At 48.2% G+C, this 21,934-nt stretch overlaps 1 protein-coding gene across 1 annotated transcript in view; it reads right to left on the bottom strand.

Annotated features, from left to right (window-relative positions):
• Positions 1-16,776, bottom strand: part of Cldn14 (claudin 14) — a 99,249-nt gene extending 82,473 nt beyond the window's left edge. The window contains exon 1 of the mRNA XM_057765686.1: positions 16,541-16,776. The gene's annotated coding sequence lies outside the window, so the exon portion shown is untranslated. The remainder of the gene's footprint in view (positions 1-16,540) is intronic.
• Between the last annotated feature and the right edge of the window lie 5,158 nt (positions 16,777-21,934).

Below are 21,934 nucleotides of genomic sequence, written 5' to 3'. Positions count from 1 at the left end.
CAACCCTTGGGTTCACCCCTCTCCCCCGGGCGCCATTATGCCATATTTGAATCACATTATCAAGAGACAAGTATGGGTTCTGCTCGCCCCTCAAAGGACAGGCAAGTCCAGTGGGTGACCTACAGCTCATTCTTCTGCTCTCTCTGGCCCCAGCTGGCTCCATCTCAGCCCTGAGGGGTTTGCTGAGACTAAGGTGTGTTGGAAGCCTATCCCTGTGAGAGCTAAGCCCGACACCCAAGGTGGGGCGCTCAGGTCTGTCCTGACTCTTCTGCTGTTAGTTACTGTTGACTCACAGGCTGGGAAATGTTCTGGATCTCCTGCAAATGCCCAAATCCTCAACCGCTCAGTATCGGAAAATGGTGCCGTTTGCACGTCCTTCCCGCACATTCTCCAGTGTACTTTAGGCCATTTCTAGATGGCGTATACTGTCTAACAGGATACAGACGCCATGTAAGCTGTTGTCAGACTGGTTGTTTGTGGATGGTCACTAGGTAAGTCGGCATGTACTCGGCACAGATGCAATTTGAATATTCTTGATGTGGCTGGTTGAGTCTATGGATACACAGAGTGCTGGCCATATAACAAGTTTTCCACCACAGAAATCTGGTTTGTGTCAAGAAAGATGCATGTTTTCCCGGGCCGGGAGTAATCCCCATCTGCTGTGTTGAGACTTGTGCTTGAGGATGTAGCTCCTGAGAACGACCCGCTCTACCCAAACCAAGGAAACCCCACAAATAAAGGGCCCTACTTAAAGGAGTTTGAATGGTGCAACCACTGAGAGAAATTCTAATGTCTCTGATTGAGTCCATGGGGTCAGAAAGACCAGAAAAGCCTGTTCCAAGATTTAGGAGTGGCTTCAGGACCAGGGTGACAGTCTGAGTCTATACTGAAGGGAACTAGTGGTGACTTACTCTGGATCTCTCCAAGGGAAGTGCGATTGTGTGTGTGTAGTGTGAGTGGGTGAACATGCACATGTGTGCGCATGCATACGGAGACCAGAGGTTGATGTCGGCTGTTTTCCTCCATTGTCCTCCATCTTCTGTTTTGAGGCAGGGTCTCTCACAAAACCTGGAGTTCACCAGTTCATAGGAGCTGGCTAGGCAGCTTGCTTTGTCTTCTGAGAGCTGTCACGGCAAGTGAGTCACTATGTCCTTCCAGCCTTTGCGTGGGTTCTGTGGGTCTGTGTTCTAGTCCACACACACACACACACACACACACACACACACAGTAAATGCTTTAACCCCTGAGTCTCAGAAAGTGCTGTTATAAGCTGCAGAAGCCCAGGTCTCGGAGATGGCATACACACTGGATGATACAACTGTTGATTTGCCATCAAGGACAGAAGGGTGATTACAGTGGGAGCCATACCATAGGATTGCTAGAAAGACTGAAAGAATGTTTGCAAAGAATCTTGGGCACAAAGCAAGCACTTTGGAAGAGTTGACATACCAGATGTAAAGAAAGGCACAGCTACACTGGGGAATGGGCCCAGTGGGAAGGTGCTCCATGGTGTGAGGGCCTGAGTTCGGATCCCCAGAATCCAACTACAAGCTGGATATGGTAGCACGCATCTGTAACCCCAGTGCTAGTGGAAGGGGTGGGGTGAAGGCAGAGGGTTCCGGAAGCTTGCTGGCCAGTCAGTCTAGCTGAGGTGGCAAGCTACAGATTCCGTGAGACACCCTGTCTCGAGATGGCGAGCGGTGGGATCACAGCCTTAAAAAATTAACTGGAGACAGATAAAGGAAGGAAATGAGAATTGACCTCTTGCCTCTATGTGAACATCCACAGGAGTGTGCTGGCACACACACACACACACACGTGCACACACACATGCACACACGCACACTTTTTTTTTAAGGAAAGAGGGGCTGGAGAGACAGCCTAGTGGTTAAGAGCAAGAACTGGTCTGGAAGTAAATGGAAATGAGAATCCTGACCAGGATCTCACAACTGCCTGTAATTCCAGCTCCAGGGGATCTGACGCCCTCTTCCTGACCCTGAGGGCACAGGGCACATCTTATACACAGCTATACACACACATAATTAAAACCGAAATAAATATTTTAAAAAGAGAGAAAATAAAATTAGGGATTTTTGTTAGCTTTTTGCTCTATATTTGGTGTGACGTGTGCATGTCCCACCACAGGTGTGGAAGTCAGAGGACAGCTTGGTGGGAGTCACTTCTCTCTTTCAACGACATGGGCTCGGGGAACTGAACGCAGGTCAGCAGGCTTGGCAGCAGGCACCTTTACCCAGTGAGTCCGCTCACCAGCCCAGAAACAGGAGGTCTTTTTAGTCTTTTAGTGAATGTTCACTTTTGCTAAGGCTTGGGCGAGTATCACCACACGGTGAAAGCACGACCCAGCTGTCTCTCCCTGTTTTACAGAGACACCCCGCTTCTGTCACTGTCCCTTGTGCATGCAGGGCTCCTGGGGTTGCTCCCCTCCTGCTGCTCCTCCAAAAATCCCTCCCTGCTGTGATTTACCAATGTCTCTCTGACTGCTTTCTGTGGCTTTGACTAGATCCCTTTGGCATCAGCAGGTCGCTCTGTGCAAACCATTTTCTAGGCCATACACACAGCCAAGACTCCAGAACCTTCATGTGGTGGCTGGTTCCCTCAAGCCCTAGTCTCCATCCAAATTAACTCTCAAGGCTACTTCACCCCAGGGGGCCCAGGTGACTCTCCACCCCAGGGAACCCAGGTGACACTCCACCCCAGCGGACCCACCTGATGCTCCACCCTAGCAGACTCAGGTGACACTCCATCCCAGTGAACCCAGGTGACTCTCCACCCCAGTGGACCCAGGTGACTCTCCACTCCAGCAGACCCAGGTGACTCTCCACCCCAGCAGGGCTTGCTGAAACTTTGGGGTTCAGGATCATAAATCTGGGGCCCCACAGAGATGGGTGAACTGCACCAGAAGGGAGGAATCTCCTGCAGCCTCTGGGCCAATAATAAACTCAGAAGACCTGGGAATGTGAACACTGAGATAAAAGACAAGAGTGAAGGCTGAAGAAGCCAGAGGCATTGTCCAGAATGCATCTTCAGCTCGCTGCGAGCTGATCGCCAGCCCTGGGTTTCCTCAGTCACATCGTATGTCAAAGTCTCAAAGAAAGACAGCCTGACATCCAGGACTCCCCAGCAGTTAGTCGCCCTGATGAGAGAAGCTGGCCCTGCCTCTAGTTGGATCGTGGAGGCATTCCGCATTCAGGAAGAGTTCCTGCCTAGAAATTGGATCCAGTTCTTCCCTCTAGTTGTTCCACAGTACAGCCAGGGAAGGAATAGCTGATGTAGAGAAGTAATAATTCTCCCCAGCACACAGCTTCAGTTATGAGGTAGAGAAGCCCAGAGGGGCCCAAGAATGTCAAAAAGAGCCAACTGCCGATTAGTGGATGCTGACCACTGCTGCCTCCGAAGGCGGGACTTGGCTGGTTTGTGGCTATTGTTCTGAAGCTCAGGCTCACAGGTAGTCCTTCAACCAAAGGTGGTCACACAAGCCCTTCCTTTAGAAGGACAAGAGTAGAAGGACCTGTGGGTGTGGCTGACCCATACAGCTTAGCCCTTTATCACTTGCTCGAAGTACTTCTTAACTGAGGACAGTTCCCACCTTGTCCCCTCTGTCTCTCTTCTGTGGTTGACAAGCATCCTTCTTGGCTCTTCTTAACATAAAATATAGTCTTCCTTCGAGCCTGAAATTGCCCAGGTTCCATTCCCTTCCTATCCCAGGGACCGCTTACTCAGAGCAGTTAGAGCAAAGTCAGCTTCATTTAGTTCACAGAAGGGGTGGAGGGAAACCAGGGCATTCTTAGGAGAAAGCCAGGCCGTTCTGTCTGCCTCATCCTCTTCCCCCTTCTCCTCTCTGTCCTCCTCCTTCTTTTCTTTCCCTCACCCAAAGGACATTTACCTACTATGTGTACTGTGTGGCAGCCCAAGGTGAGATGAGAGAGATTTGGAAATCGATCCTTGCCGCTGTCTCAGGAGCTCACACGGGATGGAGAGTCAGACAAGAATGTGCATGAACATGGAAGAGGGTCAGTAGAAACAGGAGCAGGGGGAGACCAAAAGCGCGGTTCCCGCCTATGCAGCCAACGTGCAACACGTCCCCCAGAACCTCCCGAGAAAGGCTGTCTTACTCCTGATGGGCCCCTCAGCTTCTGATCTGAAGCCATGCTGTTCTGGGGTATACTCCATCTAACAACTGAGAAGAAGAAGGGCCTGGGCCTCAGTGGTGTCCTCAGTGTGTGTCTTCTCTGGAGGCAGGAGAACAGACCTTGGTGTACAGCATCTGTTTGGGCTTCCCCAGAGTACTGTCATGTGTCGTGGGGGTGAGGTGGGTGAGCTAAACACGTGATTTCTGGGGCGCCTTTGTCTGGTGGCTCCTCAATATATTTTTTTTTTTTGAGACAGGGCTTCTCTGTAGCTTTGGAGCCTGTCCTGGGACTCACTCTAGAGACCAGGCTGGCCTGGAACTCACAAAGATCTGCCTGCCTCTGCCTCCTCAGTGCTGGGATTAAAGGTGTGCGCCACCACCATGCAGTGACTCTTCAAATCTTAAAAATGCAAAAGTAGTGAGACCCAAATCCATTGCTTTCTACCTCCAGTCTTCTGTAATTTCCTTATTTCAGAATTTTGTTTATTTATTGTGTGTGTGCACACACACTCACGTGCTCGCACATTTGTGTGTATGTGTATGCATGTGTGTGTGCTCATGTGGAGGTCAGAGGACAGCTTGTCTCCTTCCGTCATCTGAGACGCAGGGGTTAAACTAAGGTTAGCAGGCTTGGCAGCACACCTTTGCCACTAAGCCATCTTGTCCACTACTGTCATTTCTTCAAATCTCAGGTACACTGTGGCAGTGTGCTGTTGCATTGCTGGATGGTCACCATCATGGCATTGCTGGATGGTCACCTTCGTGGCATTGCTGGATGGTCACCATCATGGCATTGTTGAATGGCCACCATTATGGCATTGCTGTCATTTAAATTCAACAACCAATAATTGGGGGGGCAGGTACTGAAGATCAAATATGGCGGCCAGGATATCCCAGACAAGTACTCTACCTCTGAGCTATACTGGCAGCCCGCAGCACCAACAACGTATTCCATTAACCAATTTGGCTGCTGCTTTTGTGACTGCTGAATTGAGAGGTTTGGCTCAACACAGCTTGGGGGGTCAGCCTTGAGGGAGACAGCTCCATCCACTTTGGGTCTGGCTCTCTGTTTCCTGGTGTCCTGGGACTATAAGAAGCCAGGGAACAGCACATGCCACCACAGATCAAGCTCCATATTCCCCACCATGACAGACCACGTCCTCTGGACCCAGAACCAAAAGAAACCCTAACCACCTTAGCTGGCTTCACTGGACATTGGATCTCAGTGGCCAGGGAAAGAGTGGGGTAACTGTGAACGGAAGGATTGGCTGGGCTGAGGCTCTCCCTCAGATGGCACAAGAACTGAGGACCAGTTGGTGGAAGCCAGACAACACGAGCCAAGATCCTGCCTTTTGATGACTTGGTGAGCGTAGGGTGGAACTCAGACCTTAATCTGTATGTCTCTATGACTTGACTTTCACGGCACCCTGCTGTAAGGTATGACATGCACACAAAGTCTTAGGAAAAACAATTAGCCTGAGTTTAATTACCACTCAGTATTTAGCTGTCAGGGTGACTTTGGGAAGAGGAAGGGAACGGGGGAGGAGCCCGAGGGAGGGCATCACACACATTTATGAGAATGCCCGGATCCGGAACGATCACCAGAGAAGATGATCGATGTGATGTGTGCCCAGGAAGGAGCATGCTTTCTCATGGGTGTTTGATGCTTCCTGAGATACGTGGTGGTGCTGTCTCCACGTTAGCACAGCAGTGATTACAGTTTCCTTTGTATGCTCTTCGGATATGTGTGCGCCTACGTGTGCACACGCATGTGGAGGCCAGAGGTCCACGTTGGCTGTCTCCAGCATTCCCTACATGACTTTTTGAGTCATTGCCTCCCACTAGGACAGGGTCTCTGCCTTTGACTGGCTGGCCAGTGAGCCTTCCTCTTGGCCTCTCCAGCACGGCTATCACTGACTTGTGTTGTTACATCTGGTTTTTGCAGAGGTCTAGGGAATTGAACTGAGGTCATCATATTTTCCAGGCAGACACTTTACTGACTGAGCCATTTCTCCTTCTCTGTCATAACAAAAATAATAGACTCAAGAAGAAAAATATGAGCAATTGGTAAATCTGGACATCCCGTTCATGGATGTTCGTATCTCACTGAGTCTTGTAGGCTTTTCTATAGTTTACCACAGAAGTGGGAGACTGGAAGCAAAGAAGTGAATACGTGTATATAAAGCACCACCGTCTAGGGAAGGATCTGCCTCTCTTCCTCCCCTCCCACCACCAATATCCCAATGGTTCTCTGTGGATATTCTTTAGGTTTTTACGCTTGTTTGTTTTTAAGCAGCGATATCATCGGCACGGTTTAGAAACAGTTAAATTGGGGTGGTGGTGGTGCTCAGTGAGCAGACTCTGCGTAGCTGAGTTCCCTCACACTAAGCCTGCAGTGCAGCCGAAGCCGCTGTCATGGCTAGGAGTAAGGAGGACACCACGATTAGCGTGTCTTAACACATAACCCTCGCACCCATCCTGCACACCTTACATCACAGAGCCTGTGTGATAGCACCAAGGCTCCCTGACGGTCGGTTCTGTTCTTTTTTCTTTGTCCAAATCAGGGTGGGGGTGTTCAAGTGGGCATGAATGCTGAGACTTCTCTGCCCATGTTCCTTTGGCTGTCACCCTGGGTTCAGGATTCAGGCTCGACCAGGGTGACGCCCCAGGATTCAGGCTCTCACCCAGGGTGATACCCCAGGATTCAGGCTCTCACCAGGGTGACACCCCAGGATTCAGGCTCTCACCAGGGTGATGCCCCAGGATTTGGGCTCAGCCTTGGTTGGAAGGTTTCCAAGAGACAGAAGGAGTGAACCGCAGACCCACCCACAGAGGAGGTGGCAGATCTTGGAAGGCCATGTCCTTTGAACATTACCTCCAGGTGCCCTGATTGATGGAGACAGGCCTTGCCAGACTCCGTTCTCCATACTGGAGATTCCAGAAGAGGGCTCATACTGGGAGTGATCTTTCTTGGATTGTCACCAAGGAGTATGAAGAGCTTTCCTCACCCACCCTACCCCCCGTGTCTAAGGTATGAAGGGTAAAGGTCACTATATAGAGAACTCACGCCATAGAGGACACAGGGATGGGTTTCCCCAGGGAAAGTCTGCAGAGTCAGTGTCTCGCCGCATCATCTCAGCCTGGTTTGTGTTCTCCCTCAAATGAGACCAGCCAGCTTTGGTGGCCTCCAAATCACAGCAGCTTTAATAACAGCCCTCACTATGATCCTGTAACTGGTACAGATGGGGAAGCCTTTGGTCATCCTGGTGACTATGAGTTTTGGGCTTGTTAGTCTAGACTTTCACTGCTGGAGTTGGGTTTATTTGGTTGGTTTGGGTCCCTGTGTAATCACAGTCTTTTGTAATCGAATTCTGTGCAGGGGGTTTGTGCGGGTTGGGGCCACATGAACGTCATTATTCCTCCAACAGGGAACCCCCTGAGAGCAATAGGTCCCCCTCCTTTCTCTTCTCTTCTTTCTCTTTCCTCTGTTTTGAAACAGAGTCTCACTCTGTCGTCCAGGTTGTCCTTGAACTCACAACGCAGCCCAGGCTGGCTTTAAACCTCTCAAATTCCCATCTCCACTTCCTGAGTGCCAGAGGGCAACCTTCTGATCGGGGTGGCACAGCCAGTGTGCCTTTCACCGTGGGTGACCCGCCATAGAGAATCCTGTTTCCTAACCACCAAGAGCCCTCGGCAGCTCTTGGGGAAGAAGAATTGATTTTCTTAGCATCCGTCACACTTAGCCACAGGAGCCGAGAGATTGATCACCACAGACAACCTGTTTCATAGTAATAAATGTCTATCAGTGTTCTTGTTTATCAGGCTAAGAATTCTCAAGCCAGAAGCCGGGTGATGGTGGCACACGCCTTTAATCCCAGTACTCGGGAGGCAGAGGCAGGCGGATCTCTGTGAGTTCGAGACCAGCCTGGTCTACAAGAGCTAGTTCCAGGACAGGCTCCAAAGCCACAGAGAAACCCTGTCTCGAAAAACCAAAAAAAAAAAAAAAAAAAAAAAAGAATTCTCAAGCCAGGCTACATTCCTCTCTCTCTCTCTCTCTCTCTCTCTCTCTCTCTCTCTCTCTCTCTGTCTGTCTGTCTCTCTCTCTCTCTCCCCCTCAAAGTGTAGGAAATTAGATTTGGGCTTTGTTTTGCTTTTTAAAATTTTATGTATATGGATATTTTACTTGAATGCATGTCTGCAAACCACTTGTGTGCCTATTGCCCATGGAGGCCGAAGGAAGACACTAGTTACCCTGGAATTGGAGTTAGATGGTTATGAACTCCCATGTAGGTGCTGGGGATTAAACCCAAGTCCTCTGGAAGAGCAGGGAATTAAACCTAGGTCCTCTGGAAGAGTAGTCGGTGCTCTCAACTGCTGTGTTATCTCTCCAGCCCTAAATTCATTTTTTGTTTGTTTGTTTTCTAAACAAATGCTTTTGGAAAGCTATGATCAAAATTGTGTCTGGTGTCTGGAATTCCGACTAAAATCTTGACTGCACTGCTAAGCAAACGTGGCATGGCAAAAGAGTAATCCAAGCCTCAGCCTCCTCGCCTGTGAAATGGGTCTGAGGAAGACCCTAACCTAACTTGTTCCTTGGATGAGCTGAACAAACTTACATGGCAGTCACCAGGCTGGTTTCTGGTGAACTGCAGTTGGCTCCCCAGAAACGGCTCCCCCTTTGCCTAATCTTGTCACCTCCCAGTTTCATACCACTTACCACGTGACAGTTAAAGACCTATCAGGACAGCGTGACTGTGTCTGCAGAGCTGCACTGTGGTACCTGGAGGGCAAGTGAGAGCTCCAGGGCTGCAGTGCAGACGGCATTACACGAAGACGGGAAATAGAACCTGAAAGTTCGGAGAATCACACAAGTCTGGGTGCTGCACAGACACCCAAGTTGGTGGCTATGGGAACTTGAGATGAATGACTCGTCTCACGAGCCTTTCCTCTCTGTCATTTACTGCATTGAAGCCACCACAAAAACCATGCCCCAGGCCAACAGCAAGCAAACCTTTAGAAGGAAAGGTTTGCCAGCAGTGTCGGAACCACTGTTTTGCTTTGTCAGTTTGTCTTGATTGGTTTATTGGTGTCAGGAAAACTCTGCAGATCTACAGACATATTGCTAGCTGACGTGAACTCAGCCAGGTCATACTGTGGAAAATCAAAATACAACAGTCAGTTGTGTATTAGTTACTGTTCTGTTGCTGTGTCACCAAGACCAAAGGCCCCTAACTTACAGAAGGAAAAGTTAAGGCTTACGGCTCCAGAGGCGTGAGAGCCCATCATGGGGGAAAGGCATGGCAGTGATGGGCACTGCGGCAGGAAGCTGAGAGATCTCATCTCAACTGCAGGCACAAGGCAGAGAGTGAACACGGGATGGGGAGAGGCTATAAACACTCAAAGCCCATCCCCCGGTGACTCACTTCCTTCAGCAAGGCTCCACCTCCCAAAGATTCTACAACCAACTAGACTCCAGATGCTCCAACACCCACAACTGTGGGGACATTTCTCATTCAACCACCACAAATTGTGATTTATGTGTTTATAAAACATATTTAAAAGTTTTTCTTTTTTAAAAATACAATACTTTTGTTTTCTTCTTGATTTTTCAGAACAGAGTCTCACTGTGTAGCCCTCATTGGCTGTCCTGGAACTCACTCTGTAGATCAGGCTGGCCTCAGACTCAGAGATCTGCCTGCCTCGGCCTCCTGAGTGCTGGGATTAAAAGTGTGCACCTCCACACCTGGTTAAAAATCAATACTATTTTATAATAACATTACAAACTTCAAAAAAACTAGGAATAAATTTAATTAAGTACCTGTAAGATACATCAGTCCTCATTAGCTTTCACTGTCAACTTGACACAGCCCAGAGTCATCTAAGAAGACAACCCTGATTGAGGAATTTCCCAGGTCAGACTGGTCTGTGGGAGTGTCTTGGTTGTTAACTGACTCAGGAGGGTCCTCCCCACTGTGAGCACATCACCCCCAGGCAGGTGTTCTGAACTGTATGAGATGGGGAGGCATGAGCTTGTGAGAGAGCTGGCCAGTGGGCACTGTTCTTCCACGGTGTCTGCTTCACGCTCCTGCTCTGACTGCCCTTAGTGATGGACTGTTGGAGTTGGTATCTTTTAACTCTTTGGCTCTTTTGCTGGTCCGCCACCAGCTCCCAAATAAATCACACACAGAGAGGCTTATTTTTTCTTATGAATGCCCAACCTTTGCTTGGTTTATTTCTAGCCAGCTTTTCTTAATTTAAACTATCTGGTCTATGGTTCGCCTCTGGGCTTTTACCTTTCTCTGTTTCTGTAGACCTTTCTTTACTTCTTACTCCATGTCTTGCTGTGTAGCTGATTGGCCAGCCCCTTAAGTGCTCCTCTCCTCTTTTTTCTCATTCCTTCCTTTTTCTCAGATTTCTCCTCCCATTTGTTCTCCCTGCCTGCCAGCTCCACCTACCCTTCCTCCTGCCTTGCTATTGGTTGTTCAGTTCTTTGTTAGACCAATCAGGTGTTTTAGCAGGCAAAGTAACATAGTTTCACAGAGTTAAACAAATGCAACATAAAAGAATGCAACATAACTTTGCATCATCAAACAAATGTTCCACAGCAGAAACAGATGTAACACATCTTAGAATAATATTGTACAACAGACTGAGGTCTTTAAGTGTAAAATAAAGACACCATTTTCTTCCCAGGTTCCTTCTGGGTTGTATGTTCTATCACAGCAGCAGAAAGGTGACTAGAACAATTTCTCTACAAAAACTCTGAAGTATATTTGAGAGAAAATATGGAGGCCTACAGAGGGATGTACTGTGCTCATTGACTGAAAGATGCAATGTTTCAAGACACTTATGATATATACATATATGCATTTGTTCCACAGAAACTATAAAAAATCTCAACAGATGCCTTTAAGAGAAGTTAATAAGCTGACATATCCATAGAAATACAAAAGACTGAAAATATTGCAACAGTTACTTTGCTGTTGCTGTGATAGAATGCCATGATCAAAAGCAACTTAGGGAAGGGTTTATTTTGGTTTGTTGCTCTTGAGGGCTAAGAGTCCATCATGGCCTTGGAGGCAGGACAGCAAACTGCAGGCATAGCATCCAGAGCCAGAAGCTGAGAGCTCACATTCCCAGTTATAAACATGTAGTGATATTTCAATTGTATTTTAATAAATCAAGCTTGCCTGAAGACCAGAAAGTAAAAGAGCTGCACTGGTCAGCCTAACAGACGAGGCAATGGTGACACACATTTTTAATCCCAGCAGCCACACTAATTTGACTTAGAAACCGATGGTAATGGTATACACCTTTAATCCCAGTCCTAGAGAGGAATATAAGACAGGAGGAGACAAATCTCAGTCTGTCTCATTCTGAGACTCCTGGAGGCAGGATCGCCATTTCAGACTGAGGTAGAGGTAAGAGCCAGTGGCTGGTTGTTTTGTTTTTCTGACCTTCAGGTTGAACCCCAATATCTGTCTCTGGGTTCTTGTTAAGTGTGTTATATAAACATGAAGCAGAGAAAGTGACCTGAGGAAGGCTTCAAACTCTCAAAGTCCATCTCTAGTGCCCACTTTGTCTACCTGCTTCTAGTGACCCACTTCTTCCAGCTGCCTCTGGGGACCCACTTTGTCTAACAAGACTGTACATCCTCCCTGGATGGCACCACCAACTGGGAACCAAGTATTCAAATACCAGAGTCTGTGGAGACATTTTGTTCAAACCACCACAAGTACATAAAATGATTCTGGACAAGAAAGACAAACTCAGAAAACTTATATAACTCATAATATAATGGCACAACAGTCAAAATCAACTGGGTTAAATAAATCTGAACAACAGACCAGAACACAGCGCCAGCGGGAATTTGTACAAAGGCATCCAAGTCATTCACAGAGAAGGGAACATCTTTGTCATACATGTTGTTGAAACTGGAAACACAGTAATCCTACAGTGAGATACTCTTCTGTGATGAAGATGAATGAAACATCTGACCAGTACAATGTATCGTGTAACAGAAATCAAACCTAAAGCCTGGCAGATAGCTAATTCTGTTATTAGGAAATCTAAACAAAGGCAAAGGTAACTCAGAAACCAGAAGGGACTGAGCAGAGAGGCAGATGGAGGAGGCTGAGGAGAGGGAGAAGCAGTCAGATGGAGGGGGCTGAGGAGAGAGAGAGGCAGTCAGATGGAGGGGGCTGAGGAGAGAGGCAGTCAGATGGAGGAGGCTGAGGAGAGAGGAAGTCAGATGGAGGGGGCTGAGGAGAGAGAGGCAGTCAGATGGAGGGGGCTGAGGAGAGAGGCAATCAGATGTAGGGGGCTGAGCAGAAAGGCAGTCAGATAGAGGGGGCTGAGCAGAAAGGCAGTCAGATGGAGGAGGCTGAGAAGAGAGGAAGTCAGATGGAGGGGGCTGAACAGAGAGGCAGTCAGATGGAGGGGGCTGAGGGAGCCTTCTGGTATGACAGAGATGTGTACTTTGCTCTGAGTGTTGGTTATCAAAGTGTAAGCAATTCTGTTTGTTGAACTGTATGCCTGTGTATATCATTTATGATAATTATATTCACATACAAACTTTAAGAAATGAAAACTTATTAAGAGAAGGAATTACTATATCTTTCATGGCTCCCAAGGTGAGGGAATGAAGAGAAAAACACATGCAGATGCAGAAAGCAGTGATTGGGTGTTCTGGTCTCTTAGCTGGGGGAATCGTGTGTTTTATACCCAACTGCTGTGTAATATTTTGTTTGTGTTTTAACAAATAAAGCTTTCCTTAAGATCAGAGTGCAGAGCTAAGCCACTGGAGTCCTAGGAGTGGTGGCACACACCTTTAATCCCAGGACTTGGGAGACAGAGGCAGAGGGATCTCTGTGAGTTCAAGGCCACCTGGGCTACATAAAATTGAATCTGTCTAAAAGAGAAACAGAGATCACAGCACTTGGGATCCCACACTTTTAATCCCAGCACTAGGGAGGAGGAGACAGGAGTGATATGGCTGGACGGAGAGAGGAACATAAGGCAGGAGGAGACAGGCACTCATTGCAGTCTGAGGTTTGGTGGAGACAGTTGCAGTCTGAGGACGCAGTCTAAGGACAGGATCGCCCCTTCAATCTGAGCTTTGGTGGAGGTGAAAGGTCTCTCTAGTGTCTGGTCTCACTGCTTCTCTGATCCCTCAGCTTTCATCCCCTAATATCTGACTTCGGGCTTTTATAACGAACAATTAGAATTCATACTGCATCTGGCACCCAACTTTTGGGTACAAATTCACAAAGAAGTCACTTGCCTGTGGCTTTACGGTCACCAGCATAGACCGAAGTACATGCAGCTGGAGTCACTGCCCCACAGGCTAGGTTTTCTCTTTTTCTCTCCTTGTGGGCTCTCCCTGGACCCCTTTCTTGTGCTGCTGCCAAGCTAGGTGCTGCCTTGAAATCCAGTCAGGCTTTTCTGGTCTACACAGCAGTGATCAGTCTCACATCTTCATCATGATCAGTGGCAGGATTGTTGAGAAAACTGGGAATTCTTAAGGAGGGAGTTAGTTAAGAGAGAGAGCTCTTTCTCATGTTAAAAATGGGAAACACAATTATGATAGAGAAAGTTAGGTCTCTATATGACTATGTAATGCATGATTTAAAAATGGAACAATTAAATGAAGAGATAATCAAATTAACCAGGATTGACATACTGTTAATTATCATTTTGATAATTCTTGTTCTCATTATGATAATTCTTGTTTTATATCTTAAAAAGTTGTTTGGTATGAGTGCCAAGATACAGACCTTAGAAAAACTTAACAAAACAGATCATAGAGATATTGAAATCCACACAGAGGTGTTTAAAGGAGAGCCAATTTCAGCTTTGCATTATAAGGTTAGAGAGGAAACAGCCTGAGTTTTTCAAACAACCAACCTTAATCTATCCAGTAACTTTACAGGAATTGAGAAATGATAGAGGCTGATTGGACTCTATGGCAATGTTAGGTTTAGGGAGATTCAAGGGAGTGATAGTCTCATATGGCATGCATTCACCATTTGTGAAGCAGACAGTAAACTCATGGTCAACTTGTAATAGAGTTGTCCTCAAGACTGGAGAGACTTGCTTACAGCAGTCTTCGAGCTTGGTCCATAAATACAATAGAGGACCTGGTGGAAAAATGAGGCTAAGACCATTGAACAACAGAGTAGAGCTAGAGGTATGGAAATCTCCCCAAATCAACTTCTTATGCTGATGTACAAAGCAGTATCTGTATGATGGTCACATTCTGACTTCATGCCATTCAGCAGCTTTGAATGCTTTGGACAGAATTGAAGAAGTAGGAAAGAAGATTGAATAATTTACTAAAGTCACACAGGACCTGAAAGAAAACTTCACTGATTTCTTACAAAGATTGACATCAACAGTAAATAGAATGATACCAGATTCAGAAACTAGACAAATAATATTTGAATCTCTGATTTTGAAAATGCTAATTCTCAATGCAAAATGATAATTAAGCCATTAAAGGTAAGATCGGCACCCTTGGAGGAGTGGACCTGAGATACAATCAATACTGAATCTCACGACCATGATGATGCTTGGGTAGGAGAGGTGATTTCCAGAGGTTTGAGGAAAAATTGAAATGTCAAATGTTTCAATTGTGGCAAACAGAGACACCTTAAAAGGGATCGTAAACAGGGAGTTCGTAGGAACATGTTTCTTTCTAAGCGTAATCCAAACAGAATGTTCCTCCCTTCTTGATTGTGCAGAAGGTATGGCATGGGACGGCATTAGACTAAAAAAGATAGATCAACAAGGGACAGTCAAGGTAACCCTTTGGCATCAGGGAAACTGATGTGGGGTTCCCTTCTGTATGGTGTGACCCATTGGTTAATGAATAAAACTGCATTGGCCTACTGGCAGGGCAGAATACAGATAGTCAGGAAAACTAAACTGAATGCTGGGAAAAAGATGGCAGAGTGAGAGAGAAACCATGCAGCCACCAAAGGGGAAAGATGCCTGCCAGAGCCCGCTGGAACCTTGCTGGTGGCCCACAACCTCATAGTGGTGCACAGATTAATAGATTAATTCTCCCTGGGAATGAAGAAGGACAACATCCCTGCCTTATCATCTTATGTAATTTCATTCCCATGGAAGGGAAGTTTCCACTTTTGCGAGGACCCCAGATAATCGCTGGCGATGCTGAAGGTTGTAGCAGCTGCTTATGTGCTCGCAGACTCCTGGGCTACTCCTTGTGTCTTTCAGTCCTAACTCACCCCTGTGCTTGGCAGCACCAAGTTGTGAAGACAGTTCTGTTGTAACAGTCGACAAATGTGTCCTTTGCTGAGTGGCAGCTACTCCTTTAAGCAGCCTGTCCATACCACCTAGCTTCCATCTTTATATCAGCTCTGTAGGCAAGGATTGACAGACATAGCTCCATTTCACAGATGAGGAAATGAAGGCAAGGGAAGGTTTTATAACTTGACACTAAGATTGGAACCCAGACGGTGCGGCCTCTAGAATCCTTGTTCTTGTCCATGATCCTAAGCAGTTCAGTGCACTTTCAGCAAAGAGCACAAACAAAGCGATCAGTAGGTGAGCCACCGGAGCCATGTTTGCTAATGGAGACAGCCCTGGGTGGAAGACCTTGCTCACTGGGAACTAAATAATGTTTGTGAGCGTAGACGTTCTCAAGCGTACTTCACACTGGCATAAGAATTGAATGTATTACACCTTTAGCCATTGATGATAATCCTCTGGGTTTGTACCTATTTCACTTTCTGCCTAGAAAAAGGAGTTGCCTTGATGCACACTAGCCTCTGTACAACTCCTTAGTGGAGCATAGGATGTGAGCCCCATGACCCTCAGTTCTCTGTGGAGCATAGGATGTGAGCCCCCGTGACCCTCAGTCCTCTGTGGAGCATAGGATGTGAGCCCCTGTGACCCTCAGTCCTCTGTGGCGCATGGATGTGAGCCCCCGTGACCCTCAGTCCTTTGTGGAGCATAGGATGCAAGCCCCCGTAACCCTCAGTCCAAGTGTTCATCAGTTTTCTATTTCCTCTGGGGTCCAGTCTGCCCCAGAACACATGAACGCAAAGCCCATGTAACCCCGAGTCATTATCCCACCTCCATGTCAAAACTGTGCCGCCCAGTGCCCACGACTTGATAGAGAAAGCCCATCTATGTTCTGGCATTCCCTTGAGCTCGGCTGGATACACAGATTGCTCAAACAAGCCGATGAATTAATTGCTGACCCAATCTGCTCACCAAGGCACAGAAGTTCCTCTTCCTTCCCTTCCCTCTAAGTCTTTCCTTTTTTTTTTTTTAACCTCTTTCTCCACCCCACTGCCTGTTCTACCTCCCATGATTGAGAGAGATTCAAACACCAAAACAATATCAGTCAGGAATGGCACTCACGGTGTTGACGTGTCCCCCGCCTGGTCCGGTACTGTATCCAAGCGCCTGTCCGAACTTCCTGTTCAACATCTTTTGGGGCTTCTTGCCCAGGTGCTCCTGGCTCTGGCTTCTGCCTGGTGGGTACGCACCCCCTGGGCAACTTCTCTTGCTCTCCCTCCCCGCCAATCAGATCCACCTGGCTTTCCACTGGGCCCTCTCCTTCCTAGGGCCTCTAGACACTCTGCTCATGCCCAAGATGCTCTCAGACTTCCCACAGTCCCAGCCCCAGGCACACCTAGCTTCAGCCATCAACACTGCCCTTTCAGAACACGGCATTCTGACTCCGTCCACTCTAAAAGGGGCCAGTGTCTCTCTCAGGCCAGCTCACAGAGTCACTGTTCTCTTAACAAAAGGCCAATCAAATTCTGAGAGTCCTTTCTGTGACGTCTCTGCAGCTCAAATGACTTGTTTTCTTAGGCTCCATTGTGGCCTGTCACTGCTGGCCACTCTTGGTATCCAAATTCAGAAGAAAGCTCAGATTGAGAGTGGCATTAAGAAGGAGGAAAATATCCAGAGAAAAATCAAGGAGGTGAGGAAGTTCAGGGAAGAAACACAGGTGGAGGAAGAGCCGGCGTTGACAGTCAGATGGGAGACAGATAACAGGGGACTGGAGAGCCGGCTCCACGCAGGCAGCAAGGAGAAATGTGTGCAGGAGGCGTCTCCTTAGGCAAAGGAGGAGACAACAAACTCCGGGGAAGGGCAGAGAGACTGGGAAATAGAGACACACTTGTAAATAACTCTATTACCAGGAAGGTGACAGGAATCGTCCTCGCTTCACCCGTGTGCTGCCCGGGTTACATTCAAAGCTCGTTCACCTCCATGGTCCAGCTGAAGACTGGGTGTCTAGGAAGGTCATCCCCAGCAGAAGATAAGGCGCATGCTGCCCCACAGCTAGCTTTGGGCTGGGCATGCTCACTGTCTCTTGTTCTATCCGCCATTCACACTGATCAATACAATGCACACAAGACACCTTGGCATGAGAGACTCTGCCCTGGGCACGAGGGCAGCGCCATCTGCAGCCACACAGGTGAGCCACCCCAGCTCTGTTCCTTGTTACCTAAATGTCCTTCGGCAGGTATCATGTGCACCCTGGGTCTCTTTTGATGTTTAAAATGAGTTTAGAGAAACTGATGAATGAGGGGCTGAAGATGGTTCTGTGGGTAAAGCACTCGCCAGGCAAGCTAAGGGGAAGGCTAAGCGTGGCTACATTTCTCTGCCAGTCCAGTCTTGTGGGGCAGGACAGACCAATCCCTGGAGCCCCTCGGAGCTTGCTGGGCAGACAGCCTAGCTAAGGCAGGTCAAGTGAGGGAGCTCCCATCTCTAAAACTAAGATGGAGAGCGACTGGGGAAGACAACTGATGTCAGTCTCTGCAGACAAGGCACAGTTAGCACAGGCTAGCCCACACATGTGCATATAGTCAGTAGTGGAACTCGAGTTCAGAGACTGTCTTCTAAAGAGAGCTTTCTTTAGTGGCAGAGATCTTCTTCTTTCTATTTAGGTCTCCAGCTGATTAAATGAGACCACCTCCATCATGGGCACAGTCCCCTCTCCTCCTCAGCTGTATCATCTTTGCTGTGCCAGACAGTTTCCTGTCAACTCAACACAAGCCAGAGAGTCATCTGAGAGGAGAAAACCTCAATGGAGAAAACACCTCCATAGGCAAGCCTGTAGGACATTTTCTTAATTAGTTAAGGGGAAGGGCCCAGACCATGGCGGGTGGTGCCATCCCTGAGCTGGTGGTCCTGGGGTCTATAAGAAAGCAGACCGAGCAAGCCGTGAGGAGTAAGCCAGTAAGCAGCGCCCCTCCATGGCCTCAGCTCCTGCCTCCAGGTTCCTGTCCTGTGTAAGTTCCTGTCCTGACTCCCTTCAGTGCGTGGAAGTGCAAGCCAAATAAACCCTTTCCTCCACAGGTTACTTTTGGTTATGTGTTTCATTGCACCCATATTAATCCTAACTAAGACATTATAACATAACAGGCATCCTCATGGAAACATCCAGAATAACATTTGATCTCAAAACTGGACCATGGCCCAATTAAGTCGACATAAAGAATGATATTGTCACCAAGGCATGCTTGCCCATGTGACCCCAGTGAAGAGCTCTGTGCCTGCCTGTGTTTAGGGACGGTGTGTTAAGAAAACAATTCAGGACTTCTTCACTGAATGGTGCCACACATGGCAGACGGTTCCTTGGGACCATTGTCCCTCCCAACACACTCTAGGAAGTATGTGCACATTCTAGGAAGTACGTGCACACTCTAGAAAGTACGTGCACACTCTAGGGATACGTGCACACTCTAGGGATACGTGCACACTCTAGGGATACGTGCACACTCTAGGAAGTACGTGCACACTCTAGGAAGTACGTGCACACTCTAGAAAGTACGTGCACACTCTAGAAAGTACGTGCACACTCTAGGGATACGTGCACACTCTAGGGAGTATGTGCACACTCTAGAAAGTACGTGCACACTCTAGGGAGTATGTGCACACTCTAGGAAGTATGTGCACACTCTAGGAAGAATTGCACACTCTAGGAAGTACGTGCACACTCTAGGAAGTATGTGCACACTCACTCTAGGAAGTACTGCACACTCTAGGATTATGTGCACACTCTAGGAAGTATGTGCCCTAAGTCACCCTTAGTAAACCTGCTGAGAAGACAGGGAGGCCTACGTTAGGTGGCCAGGCAGGTGCCTGCTACTGCTGTCCTCTGGGAAGGTGAAAATGTTTTATTAGAAAAATGGAAGGAGGACCAGGTGGTGCCACATGCCTTTAATCCCAGCACTTGGGAGGCAGAGGCAGGTGGAGCTTTGCGAGTTCAAGTCCAGCCTAGTCTACAGAGCAAGTTCCAGGACAAGCCTCAAAGATACACAGAGAAACCCTGCCTTAAAAAGCCCCCCCCAAAAAAAGAAAGAAAAATGAAAGGAGGAGGGGCATGGTGGTGCACACCTTTAATCCCAGCACTCAGGAGGCAGTTCTCTGTGGGTTCAAGACCAGCCTGGTCTAAATAGCAAGCTCCTGGACAGATAGAGGTACGTGTAGGGAACTTATCTCAAAAATGCAAAAAGAAGGAAGAGGAGGAGGAAAAGAAGAAGAAAAGGGGGGAAAGGAATGCCTTAGGCAAATGGGAGGAGGGCAAGTGGGCATCTTGAGCCTTCCAGGACTCAGCACAGTGTGAGACAAGGCCAGGGAGAAGGACGGATGGAGATGCCCACCTGGAGTTACCGTGAAGATGGGCAAGCATGTATGAAGCTATAAATCCCCTAAAGGAGATGCAGATTAGGAGTGAGCAATGGGTGTGTGTGTGTGTGTGAGAGAGAGAGAGAGAGAGAGAGAGAGAGAGAGAGAGAGAGAGAGAGAGAGAGAGAGGAGAGAGAGAGAGAGAGGAGAGAGAGAGAGAGAGAGAGAGAGAGAGAGGTGCTGTCTGAGTGAATACAGGGACTGAGAATGGGGAACTTTTGGCAATAGGATCAGACTCTTTTAAAGCATTTTTTTTCCACCCTAAAGGGGTAAGAACTGGAAGAGAATGGCCATAGCAATGTTTTAGTAGCAGAACGAGACAGATTGGGAAAAAAGGCTCCATTTTGGGGGTGGGGGGAGCAGGAAGCAAGATGGAGAACAGATGGGGAAATCTGCCGCTGACGCCGGAGGGGGCAGGAGGGCGAGGTGGAAACCAGACGATGGGGGAGGGACAGAAATTACATGCACCCAAAGCCAAATGTGGCCTATAGTTTCTGTTCCCCTCAAAGGCAAATGTGGGCTGCAGCTTCTGCCCCTCCCCCACTCACACGGTGGCACCCCAGTGTGTATAGTTAAGTTTCCACTATCGCCCGCCCAACAATCACCACTTTGCCTCAGGCATAATTTGACCCAAGTTCTACCTACAACAGACCTTCTGTCAGGAAGGGACCTTAAATCTCCAAAAAGAGAAGTCTCTAGAGACAGGGCATTCCGTTCTGTTGAAATTTAAACTTGGCCCCACTGCAACAAGACCTGCTCTGGGGTCTCAAGCCTCTGCAGTGCTCAAAAAGAGAGCTGAACAGCTGTCTGGAACCCTGTGTGAGCTGTTGGCTCAGCAATGGTACTGGAAACATGCCAGGGCATCCTCCAATGGCTAGCCAAGGATCACAAAGCCTTGGGTGCCCACGGCTCCACCTTGGCATTCCTGCAGCGAGTGAGCGGTTGAAATGACAGACACGCAGACCCCGGGCTAAGGGAGGGATGACGCCAACCCCACTTGCATGGAGAATGGCTTCAGATCCTGAGAGACCTCAGGGGGCAGTCTGGTAGTCACAGTCCGGCAGACTTCATTTCTTTCACAGACAAAGCTTTCTGACCACTGTGGCTGAGCTGGAGATGGCGGAGTATATCCAGGGTGTATAGTTTCTAAAGTGGTCAAATGTCAGACAAGTTACTCATGGACCCTCTGACTGGGTCAGTGAGAGCCATGCCTTTTCTTGCCTGTTGGGCCCCTCTAAGACTCCTCCACCCTGTTGCTTACCAGCAATAACGGGGTTCCTCGGCAATAATGGGGTTCCTCAGCTCATGCAGCAACTCTGCAGTCTCTCTGGTCTGAGTCCGAGGTTTACTCATCTTATAAAAAGGTGGCACCATGGCAGTGAGTTGTACCTTCAGTGCTTGCCCCTGTGGGTCGAAGTGGGGACAACCAGGTCCCACACACATCCCTGCCAAAATCTGCACTTACTATTAGGGAGTGCGTCTTCTTCTAGATAGAATCCACACCCCCTAACCTGGACCCTACCCGTTACAAAGGCTATCTCAGGGGCTCTGTTGGCTGTCTAGCTTCCCATGAGATCAAGGCTCATACAGGGACAAAAGGACATTATTCACTGACTCCCTGAAGACAATGGCAACACCAGAGTGCTCTTTTAGTACCAAGAGACCTCTCGGGTCCTCACCGTCAGCTCCTGCGTGGCTTTCTCTCCTCCCTTCATCTGCCAGGAGATCTGCCTGAAAACTGAAAAGGAGAGTGTCCATCCCAAGACAGGCTTGAACTTTCTTGAACCACCCAGCCTGAGAACTGGTCACGAAGGAGGCCATGCAGACAGGGACTGAAGTGAATCTCAGAGCAGAGGGAGCAGTCGGGCTGCAGCCAACCGCCCCCTCGTTACGCTTCATTCCTTGCCATGGAGTCTGTTTCGGTACAGTAGCCTCCTGCTATTGTGTGTTTGCAATGATGTACAGCCAGCCTACCTGTGCCCACAGGAACACCCAGATCAATAAGGATAACAGAGACTGAGGATAGGAGACAAGGTTTGATCAACGCTGTTTACCTTAAAGAAACCTTCAGGTCCTGCACAAACACACCTGCTTCTACAGAGCCTGCCTGGG

Source organism: Chionomys nivalis, chromosome 3 (assembly GCF_950005125.1).
Source record: "Chionomys nivalis chromosome 3, mChiNiv1.1, whole genome shotgun sequence".
NCBI lineage: Eukaryota > Metazoa > Chordata > Mammalia > Rodentia > Cricetidae > Chionomys > Chionomys nivalis.
This window is presented reverse-complemented; position numbering and strand designations above follow the sequence as displayed.